This window comes from Phoxinus phoxinus (genome assembly GCF_949152265.1).
Source record: "Phoxinus phoxinus genome assembly, chromosome: 6".
Taxonomy (NCBI): domain Eukaryota; kingdom Metazoa; phylum Chordata; class Actinopteri; order Cypriniformes; family Leuciscidae; genus Phoxinus; species Phoxinus phoxinus.
This window is the reverse complement of record NC_136881.1, coordinates 9,444,813-9,456,613: the sequence shown is the minus strand read 5'-3', so window position 1 is coordinate 9,456,613 and position 11,801 is coordinate 9,444,813.

Here is an 11,801-nt window from a genome sequence, read left to right as displayed (position 1 = left end):
CTGTAAAAAAAAAACAGCTGTCGGAATCCGTTCCCCCACTCCCATTATGAGAGGCGTTGTAGTGGCTTAAAAAAATCTTATTTTATTTTGTGTGGGGATGAAGCTTACCTGGCACCAGTTTCAAGAAATATATTTTCGAGTTTTTACCTTTTATTGTGAAAGGAAAATATTGGATAAAAAAAAGCCAGCGAGCCGGGACTTGAACTTGTGTCACCTAAAAATCTTCAGCTCTTAATGTCTGGACCACTAGGCTGTGGCAACCTTGGAATTCAAAGCACTTTGATAGATATTAGAAGATCCTCCTTGAGTAAAAAATACAGGGGGAACGGATTTCGACGGCTGTTTTTTGGCCGTCGGATTCTGTTCCCCCTGTAAAAAAAAAAAACAGCTGTCGGAATCTGTTCCCCCACTCCCATTATGAGAGGCGTTGTGGTGGCTTAAAAAAATCTTATTTTATTTTGTGTGGGGATGGAGCTTACCTTGCACTAGTTTAAAGAAATATATTTTCGATTTTTTTACCTTATTGTGAAAGGAAAATATTGGATAAAAAAAGCCAGCGAGCCGGGACTTGAACTTGGGTCACCTAAAAATCTTAACCTCTAAATGTCAGTGCCTGGACCACTAGGCTGTGGCAACCTTGGAAATCAAAGCACTCTGATAGATATTAGAAGATCCTCCTTGTGTAAAAAATACAGGGGGAACGGATTTCGACGGCTGTTTTTTGGCCGTCGGATTCTGTTCCCCCTGTAAAATAAACAGCTGTCGGAATCCGTTCCCCCACTCCCATTATGAGGTGTTTTAGTGGCTTAAAAAAATCTTATTTTATTTTGTGTGGGGATGGAGCTTACCTGGCACCAGTTTAAAGAAATATATTTTCGAGTTTTTTCCTTTTATTGTGAAAGGAAAATATTGGATAAAAAAAAGCCAGCGAGCCGGGACTTGAACTTGTGTCACCTAAAAATCTTCAGCTCTTAATGTCTGGACCACTAGGCTGTGGCAACCTTGGAATTCAAAGCACTTTGATAGATATTAGAAGATCCTCCTTGTGTAAAAAATGCAGGGGGAACGGATTTCGACGGCTGTTTTTTGGCCGTCGGATTCTGTTCCCCCTGTAAAAAAAAACAGCTGTCGGAATCCGTTCCCCCACTCCCATTATGAGAGGCGTTGTAGTGGCTTAAAAAAATCTTATTTTATTTTGTGTGGGGATGAAGCTTACCTGGCACCAGTTTCAAGAAATATATTTTCGAGTTTTTACCTTTTATTGTGAAAGGAAAATATTGGATTAAAAAAAAGCCAGCGAGCCGGAATTTGAACTGTGTCTCCTAAAAATCTTCAGCTCTTAATGTCTGGACCACTAGGCTGTGCCAACCTTGGAATTTAAAGCACTTTGATAGATATTAGAAGATCCTCCTTGTGTAAAAAATACAGGGGGAACGGATTTCGACGGCTGTTTTTTGGCCGTCGGATTCTGTTCCCCCTGTAAAAAAAACAGCTGTCGGAATCCGTTCCCCCACTCCCATTATGAGAGGCGTTGTGGTGGCTTAAAAAAATCTTATTTTATTTTGTGTGGGGATGGAGCTTACCTTGCACTAGTTTAAAGAAATATATTTTCGATTTTTTTACCTTATTGTGAAAGGAAAATATTGGATAAAAAAAGCCAGCGAGCCGGGACTTGAACTTGGGTCACCTAAAAATCTTAACCTCTAAATGTCAGTGCCTGGGCCACTAGGCTGTGGCAACCTTGGAATTCAAAGCACTCTGATAGATATTAGAAGATCCTCCTTGTGTAAAAAATACAGGGGGAACGGATTTCGACGGCTGTTTTTTGGCCGTCGGATTCTGTTCCCCCTGTAAAATAAACAGCTGTCGGAATCCGTTCCCCCACTCCCATTATGAGAGGCGTTGTAGTGGCTTAAAAAAATCTTATTTTATTTTGTGTGGGGATGAAGCTTACCTGGCACCAGTTTCAAGAAATATATTTTCGAGTTTTTACCTTTTATTGTGAAAGGAAAATATTGGATTAAAAAAGAGCCAGCGAGCCGGAATTTGAACTTGTGTCTCCTAAAAATCTTCAGCTCTTAATGTCTGGACCACTAGGCTGTGCCAACCTTGGAATTCAAAGCACTCTGATAGATATTAGAAGATCCTCCTTGTGTAAAAAATGCAGGGGGAACGAATTTCGACGGCTGTTTTTTGGCCGTCGGATTCTGTTCCCCCTGTAAAAAAAAACAGCTGTCGGAATCCGTTCCCCCACTCCCATTATGAGAGGCGTTGTAGTGGCTTAAAAAAATCTTATTTTATTTTGTGTGGGGATGAAGCTTACCTGGCACCAGTTTCAAGAAATATATTTTCGAGTTTTTACCTTTTATTGTGAAAGGAAAATATTGGATAAAAAAAAGCCAGCGAGCCGGGACTTGAACTTGTGTCACCTAAAAATCTTCAGCTCTTAATGTCTGGACCACTAGGCTGTGGCAACCTTGGAATTCAAAGCACTTTGATAGATATTAGAAGATCCTCCTTGAGTAAAAAATACAGGGGGAACGGATTTCGACGGCTGTTTTTTGGCCGTCGGATTCTGTTCCCCCTGTAAAATAAACAGCTGTCGGAATCCGTTCCCCCACTCCCATTATGAGGTGTTTTAGTGGCTTAAAAAAATCTTATTTTATTTTGTGTGGGGATGGAGCTTACCTGGCACCAGTTTAAAGAAATATATTTTCGAGTTTTTACCTTTTATTGTGAAAGGAAAATATTGGATAAAAAAAAGCCAGCGAGCCGGGACTTGGGTCACCTAAAAATCTTTGGCTCTAAATGTCAGTGACTGGACCACTAGGCTGTGGCAACCTTGGATATAAAGCACTTTGATAGATATTAGAAGATCCTCCTTGTGTAAGAAATACAGGGGGAACGGATTTCGACGGCTGTTTTTTGGCCGTCGGATTCTGTTCCCCCTGTAAAAAAAAAAAACAGCTGTCGGAATCCGTTCCCCCACTCCCATTATGAGGTGTTTTAGTGGCTTAAAAAATATTATTTTATTTTGTGTGGGGATGGAGCTTACCTGGCACCAGTTTAAAGAAATATATTTTCGATTTTTTTACCTTTTATTGTGAAAGGAAAATATTGGATTAAAAAAAAGCCAGCGAGCCGGGACTTGAACTTGTGTCACCTAAAAATCTTCAGCTCTTAATGTCTGGACCACTAGGCTGTGGCAACCTTGGTATTCAAAGAACTTTGATAGATATTAGAAGATCCTCCTTGTGTAAAAAATGCAGGGGGAACGGATTTCGACGGCTGTTTTTTGGCCGTCGGATTCTGTTCCCCCTGTAAAAAAAACAGCTGTCGGAATCCGTTCCCCCACTCCTATTATGAGAGGCGTTGTAGTGGCTTAAAAAAATCTTATTTTATTTTGTGTGGGGATGAAGCTTACCTGGCACTAGTTTCAAGAAATATATTTTCGAGTTTTTACCTTTTATTGTGAAAGGAAAATATTGGATTAAAAAAAAGCCAGCGAGCCGGGACTTGAACTTGTGTCACCTAAAAATCTTCAGCTCTTAATGTCTGGACCACTAGGCTGTGGCAACCTTGGTATTCAAAGAACTTTGATAGATATTAGAAGATCCTCCTTGTGTAAAAAATGCAGGGGGAACGGATTTCGACGGCTGTTTTTTGGCCGTCGGATTCTGTTCCCCCTGTAAAAAAAACAGCTGTCGGAATCCGTTCCCCCACTCCTATTATGAGAGGCGTTGTAGTGGCTTAAAAAAATCTTATTTTATTTTGTGTGGGGATGAAGCTTACCTGGCACCAGTTTCAAGAAATATATTTTCGAGTTTTTACCTTTTATTGTGAAAGGAAAATATTGGATTAAAAAAAAGCCAGCGAGCCGGGACTTGAACTTGTGTCACCTAAAAATCTTCAGCTCTTAATGTCTGGACCACTAGGCTGTGGCAACCTTGGTATTCAAAGAACTTTGATAGATATTAGAAGATCCTCCTTGTGTAAAAAATACTGGGGGAACGGATTTCGACGGCTGTTTTTTGGCCGTCGGATTCTGTTCCCCCTGTAAAATAAACAGCTGTCGGATTCCGTTCCCCCACTCCCATTATGAGGTGTTTTAGTGGCTTAAAAAAATCTTATTTTATTTTGTGTGGGGATGGAGCTTACCTTGCACCAGTTTAAAGAAATATGTTTTCGATTTTTTTACCTTTTATTGTGAAAGGAAAATATTGGATAAAAAAAAGCCAGCGAGCCGGGACTTGAACTTGGGTCACCAAAAAATCTTAACCTCTAAATGTCAGTGCCTGGACCACTAGGCTGTGGCAACCTTGGAATTCAAAGCACTCTGATAGATATTAGAAGATCCTCCTTGTGTAAAAAATACAGGGGGAACGGATTTCGACGTCTGTTTTTTGGCCGTCGGATTCTGTTCCCCCTGTAAAAAAAAAAAACAGCTGTCGGAATCTGTTCCCCCACTCCCATTATGAGAGGCGTTGTGGTGGCTTAAAAAAATCTTATTTTATTTTGTGTGGGGATGGAGCTTACCTTGCACTAGTTTAAAGAAATATATTTTCGATTTTTTTACCTTATTGTGAAAGGAAAATATTGGATAAAAAAAGCCAGCAAACCGGGACTTGAACTTGGGTCACCTAAAAATCTTAACCTCTAAATGTCAGTGCCTGGACCACTAGGCTGTGGCAACCTTGGAAATCAGAGCACTCTGATAGATATTAGAAGATCCTCCTTGTGTAAAAAATACAGGGGGAACGGATTTCGACGGCTGTTTTTTGGCCGTCGGATTCTGTTCCCCCTGTAAAATAAACAGCTGTCGGAATCCGTTCCCCCACTCCCATTATGAGGTGTTTTAGTGGCTTAAAAAAATCTTATTTTATTTTGTGTGGGGATGGAGCTTACCTGGCACCAGTTTAAAGAAATATATTTTCGAGTTTTTTCCTTTTATTGTGAAAGGAAAATATTGGATAAAAAAAGCCAGCGAGCCGGGACTTGAACTTGTGTCACCTAAAAATCTTCAGCTCTTAATGTCTGGACCACTAGGCTGTGGCAACCTTGGAATTCAAAGCACTTTGATAGATATTAGAAGATCCTCCTTGTGTAAAAAATGCAGGGGGAACGGATTTCGACGGCTGTTTTTTGGCCGTCGGATTCTGTTCCCCCTGTAAAATAAACAGCTGTCGGAATCCGTTCCCCCACTCCCATTATGAGGTGTTTTAGTGGCTTAAAAAAATCTTATTTTATTTTGTGTGGGGATGGAGCTTACCTTGCACTAGTTTAAAGAAATATATTTTCGATTTTTTTACCTTATTGTGAAAGGAAAATATTGGATAAAAAAAAGCCAGCGAGCCGGGACTTGAACTTGGGTCACCTAAAAATCTTAACCTCTAAATGTCAGTGCCTGGACCACTAGGCTGTGGCAACCTTGGAAATCAGAGCACTCTGATAGATATTAGAAGATCCTCCTTGTGTAAAAAATACAGGGGAAACGGATTTCGACGGCTGTTTTTTTGGCCGTCGGATTCTGTTCCCCCTGTAAAAAAAAAACAGCTGTCGGAATCCGTTCCCCCACTCCCATTATGAGAGGCGTTGTAGTGGCTTAAAAAAATCTTATTTTATTTTGTGTGGGGATGAAGCTTACCTGGCACCAATTTCAATAAATATATTTTCGAGTTTTTACCTTTTATTGTGAAAGGAAAATATTGGATTAAAAAAGAGCCAGCGAGCCGGAATTTGAACTTGTGTCTCCTAAAAATCTTCAGCTCTTAATGTCTGGACCACTAGGCTGTGCCAACCTTGGAATTCAAAGCACTCTGATAGATATTAGAAGATCCTCCTTGTGTAAAAAATGCAGGGGGAACGAATTTCGACGGCTGTTTTTTGGCCGTCGGATTCTGTTCCCCCTGTAAAAAAAAAACAGCTGTCGGAATCCGTTCCCCCACTCCCATTATGAGAGGCGTTGTAGTGGCTTAAAAAAATCTTATTTTATTTTGTGTGGGGATGAAGCTTACCTGGCACCAGTTTCAAGAAATATATTTTCGAGTTTTTACCTTTTATTGTGAAAGGAAAATATTGGATAAAAAAAAGCCAGCGAGCCGGGACTTGAACTTGTGTCACCTAAAAATCTTCAGCTCTTAATGTCTGGACCACTAGGCTGTGGCAACCTTGGAATTCAAAGCACTTTGATAGATATTAGAAGATCCTCCTTGAGTAAAAAATACAGGGGGAACGGATTTCGACGGCTGTTTTTTGGCCGTCGGATTCTGTTCCCCCTGTAAAATAAACAGCTGTCGGAATCCGTTCCCCCACTCCCATTATGAGGTGTTTTAGTGGCTTAAAAAAATCTTATTTTATTTTGTGTGGGGATGGAGCTTACCTGGCACCAGTTTAAAGAAATATATTTTCGAGTTTTTACCTTTTATTGTGAAAGGAAAATATTGGATAAAAAAAAGCCAGCGAGCCGGGACTTGAACTTGGGTCACCTAAAAATCTTTGGCTCTAAATGTCAGTGACTGGACCACTAGGCTGTGGCAACCTTGGATATAAAGCACTTTGATAGATATTAGAAGATCCTCCTTGTGTAAGAAATACAGGGGGAACGGATTTCGACGGCTGTTTTTTGGCCGTCGGATTCTGTTCCCCCTGTAAAATAAACAGCTGTCGGATTCCGTTCCCCCACTCCCATTATGAGGTGTTTTAGTGGCTTAAAAAAATCTTATTTTATTTTGTGTGGGGATGGAGCTTACCTTGCACCAGTTTAAAGAAATATGTTTTCGATTTTTTTACCTTTTATTGTGAAAGGAAAATATTGGATAAAAAAAAGCCAGCGAGCCGGGACTTGAACTTGGGTCACCAAAAAATCTTAACCTCTAAATGTCAGTGCCTGGACCACTAGGCTGTGGCAACCTTGGAATTCAAAGCACTCTGATAGATATTAGAAGATCCTCCTTGTGTAAAAAATACAGGGGGAACGGATTTCGACGTCTGTTTTTTGGCCGTCGGATTCTGTTCCCCCTGTAAAAAAAAAAAACAGCTGTCGGAATCTGTTCCCCCACTCCCATTATGAGAGGCGTTGTGGTGGCTTAAAAAAATCTTATTTTATTTTGTGTGGGGATGGAGCTTACCTTGCACTAGTTTAAAGAAATATATTTTCGATTTTTTTACCTTATTGTGAAAGGAAAATATTGGATAAAAAAAGCCAGCGAGCCGGGACTTGAACTTGGGTCACCTAAAAATCTTAACCTCTAAATGTCAGTGCCTGGGCCACTAGGCTGTGGCAACCTTGGAAATCAGAGCACTCTGATAGATATTAGAAGATCCTCCTTGTGTAAAAAATGCAGGGGGAACGGATTTCGACGGCTGTTTTTTGGCCGTCGGATTCTGTTCCCCCTGTAAAATAAACAGCTGTCGGAATCCGTTCCCCCACTCCCATTATGAGGTGTTTTAGTGGCTTAAAAAAATCTTATTTTATTTTGTGTGGTGATGGAGCTTACCTGGCACCAGTTTAAAGAAATATATTTTCGAGTTTTTTCCTTTTATTGTGAAAGGAAAATATTGGATAAAAAAAAGCCAGCGAGCCGGGACTTGAACTTGTGTCACCTAAAAATCTTCAGCTCTTAATGTCTGGACCACTAGGCTGTGGCAACCTTGTAATTCAAAGCACTTTGATAGATATTAGAAGATCCTCCTTGAGTAAAAAATACAGGGGGAACGGATTTCGACGGCTGTTTTTTGGCCGTCGGATTCTGTTCCCCCTGTAAAATAAACAGCTGTCGGAATCCGTTCCCCCACTCCCATTATGAGAGGCGTTGTGGTGGCTTAAAAAAATCTTATTTTATTTTGTGTGGGGATGGAGCTTACCTTGCACTAGTTTAAAGAAATATATTTTCGATTTTTTTACCTTATTGTGAAAGGAAAATATTGGATAAAAAAAGCCAGCGAGCCGGGACTTGAACTTGGGTCACCTAAAAATCTTAACCTCTAAATGTCAGTGCCTGGGCCACTAGGCTGTGGCAACCTTGGAATTCAAAGCACTCTGATAGATATTAGAAGATCCTCCTTGTGTAAAAAATACAGGGGGAACGGATTTCGACGGCTGTTTTTTGGCCGTCGGATTCTGTTCCCCCTGTAAAATAAACAGCTGTCGGAATCCGTTCCCCCACTCCCATTATGAGAGGCGTTGTAGTGGCTTAAAAAAATCTTATTTTATTTTGTGTGGGGATGAAGCTTACCTGGCACCAGTTTCAAGAAATATATTTTCGAGTTTTTACCTTTTATTGTGAAAGGAAAATATTGGATTAAAAAAGAGCCAGCGAGCCGGAATTTGAACTTGTGTCTCCTAAAAATCTTCAGCTCTTAATGTCTGGACCACTAGGCTGTGCCAACCTTGGAATTCAAAGCACTCTGATAGATATTAGAAGATCCTCCTTGTGTAAAAAATGCAGGGGGAACGAATTTCGACGGCTGTTTTTTGGCCGTCGGATTCTGTTCCCCCTGTAAAAAAAAAAAACAGCTGTCGGAATCTGTTCCCCCACTCCCATTATGAGAGGCGTTGTGGTGGCTTAAAAAAATCTTATTTTATTTTGTGTGGGGATGGAGCTTACCTTGCACTAGTTTAAAGAAATATATTTTCGATTTTTTTACCTTATTGTGAAAGGAAAATATTGGATAAAAAAAGCCAGCAAACCGGGACTTGAACTTGGGTCACCTAAAAATCTTAACCTCTAAATGTCAGTGCCTGGACCACTAGGCTGTGGCAACCTTGGAAATCAGAGCACTCTGATAGATATTAGAAGATCCTCCTTGTGTAAAAAATACAGGGGGAACGGATTTCGACGGCTGTTTTTTGGCCGTCGGATTCTGTTCCCCCTGTAAAATAAACAGCTGTCGGAATCCGTTCCCCCACTCCCATTATGAGGTGTTTTAGTGGCTTAAAAAAATCTTATTTTATTTTGTGTGGGGATGGAGCTTACCTGGCACCAGTTTAAAGAAATATATTTTCGAGTTTTTTCCTTTTATTGTGAAAGGAAAATATTGGATAAAAAAAGCCAGCGAGCCGGGACTTGAACTTGTGTCACCTAAAAATCTTCAGCTCTTAATGTCTGGACCACTAGGCTGTGGCAACCTTGGAATTCAAAGCACTTTGATAGATATTAGAAGATCCTCCTTGTGTAAAAAATGCAGGGGGAACGGATTTCGACGGCTGTTTTTTGGCCGTCGGATTCTGTTCCCCCTGTAAAATAAACAGCTGTCGGAATCCGTTCCCCCACTCCCATTATGAGAGGCGTTGTGGTGGCTTAAAAAAATCTTATTTTATTTTGTGTGGGGATGGAGCTTACCTTGCACTAGTTTAAAGAAATATATTTTCGATTTTTTTACCTTATTGTGAAAGGAAAATATTGGATAAAAAAAAGCCAGCGAGCCGGGACTTGAACTTGGGTCACCTAAAAATCTTAACCTCTAAATGTCAGTGCCTGGACCACTAGGCTGTGGCAACCTTGGAAATCAGAGCACTCTGATAGATATTAGAAGATCCTCCTTGTGTAAAAAATACAGGGGAAACGGATTTCGACGGCTGTTTTTTTGGCCGTCGGATTCTGTTCCCCCTGTAAAAAAAAAACAGCTGTCGGAATCCGTTCCCCCACTCCCATTATGAGAGGCGTTGTAGTGGCTTAAAAAAATCTTATTTTATTTTGTGTGGGGATGAAGCTTACCTGGCACCAATTTCAATAAATATATTTTCGAGTTTTTACCTTTTATTGTGAAAGGAAAATATTGGATTAAAAAAGAGCCAGCGAGCCGGAATTTGAACTTGTGTCTCCTAAAAATCTTCAGCTCTTAATGTCTGGACCACTAGGCTGTGCCAACCTTGGAATTCAAAGCACTCTGATAGATATTAGAAGATCCTCCTTGTGTAAAAAATGCAGGGGGAACGAATTTCGACGGCTGTTTTTTGGCCGTCGGATTCTGTTCCCCCTGTAAAAAAAAAACAGCTGTCGGAATCCGTTCCCCCACTCCCATTATGAGAGGCGTTGTAGTGGCTTAAAAAAATCTTATTTTATTTTGTGTGGGGATGAAGCTTACCTGGCACCAGTTTCAAGAAATATATTTTCGAGTTTTTACCTTTTATTGTGAAAGGAAAATATTGGATAAAAAAAAGCCAGCGAGCCGGGACTTGAACTTGTGTCACCTAAAAATCTTCAGCTCTTAATGTCTGGACCACTAGGCTGTGGCAACCTTGGAATTCAAAGCACTTTGATAGATATTAGAAGATCCTCCTTGAGTAAAAAATACAGGGGGAACGGATTTCGACGGCTGTTTTTTGGCCGTCGGATTCTGTTCCCCCTGTAAAAAAAAAAAACAGCTGTCGGAATCTGTTCCCCCACTCCCATTATGAGAGGCGTTGTGGTGGCTTAAAAAAATCTTATTTTATTTTGTGTGGGGATGGAGCTTACCTTGCACTAGTTTAAAGAAATATATTTTCGATTTTTTTACCTTATTGTGAAAGGAAAATATTGGATAAAAAAAGCCAGCGAGCCGGGACTTGAACTTGGGTCACCTAAAAATCTTAACCTCTAAATGTCAGTGCCTGGACCACTAGGCTGTGGCAACCTTGGAAATCAAAGCACTCTGATAGATATTAGAAGATCCTCCTTGTGTAAAAAATACAGGGGGAACGGATTTCGACGGCTGTTTTTTGGCCGTCGGATTCTGTTCCCCCTGTAAAATAAACAGCTGTCGGAATCCGTTCCCCCACTCCCATTATGAGGTGTTTTAGTGGCTTAAAAAAATCTTATTTTATTTTGTGTGGGGATGGAGCTTACCTGGCACCAGTTTAAAGAAATATATTTTCGAGTTTTTTCCTTTTATTGTGAAAGGAAAATATTGGATAAAAAAAAGCCAGCGAGCCGGGACTTGAACTTGTGTCACCTAAAAATCTTCAGCTCTTAATGTCTGGACCACTAGGCTGTGGCAACCTTGGAATTCAAAGCACTTTGATAGATATTAGAAGATCCTCCTTGTGTAAAAAATGCAGGGGGAACGGATTTCGACGGCTGTTTTTTGGCCGTCGGATTCTGTTCCCCCTGTAAAAAAAAACAGCTGTCGGAATCCGTTCCCCCACTCCCATTATGAGAGGCGTTGTAGTGGCTTAAAAAAATCTTATTTTATTTTGTGTGGGGATGAAGCTTACCTGGCACCAGTTTCAAGAAATATATTTTCGAGTTTTTACCTTTTATTGTGAAAGGAAAATATTGGATTAAAAAAAAGCCAGCGAGCCGGAATTTGAACTGTGTCTCCTAAAAATCTTCAGCTCTTAATGTCTGGACCACTAGGCTGTGCCAACCTTGGAATTTAAAGCACTTTGATAGATATTAGAAGATCCTCCTTGTGTAAAAAATACAGGGGGAACGGATTTCGACGGCTGTTTTTTGGCCGTCGGATTCTGTTCCCCCTGTAAAAAAAACAGCTGTCGGAATCCGTTCCCCCACTCCCATTATGAGAGGCGTTGTGGTGGCTTAAAAAAATCTTATTTTATTTTGTGTGGGGATGGAGCTTACCTTGCACTAGTTTAAAGAAATATATTTTCGATTTTTTTACCTTATTGTGAAAGGAAAATATTGGATAAAAAAAGCCAGCGAGCCGGGACTTGAACTTGGGTCACCTAAAAATCTTAACCTCTAAATGTCAGTGCCTGGGCCACTAGGCTGTGGCAACCTTGGAATTCAAAGCACTCTGATAGATATTAGAAGATCCTCCTTGTGTAAAAAATACAGGGGGAACGGATTTCGACGGCTGTT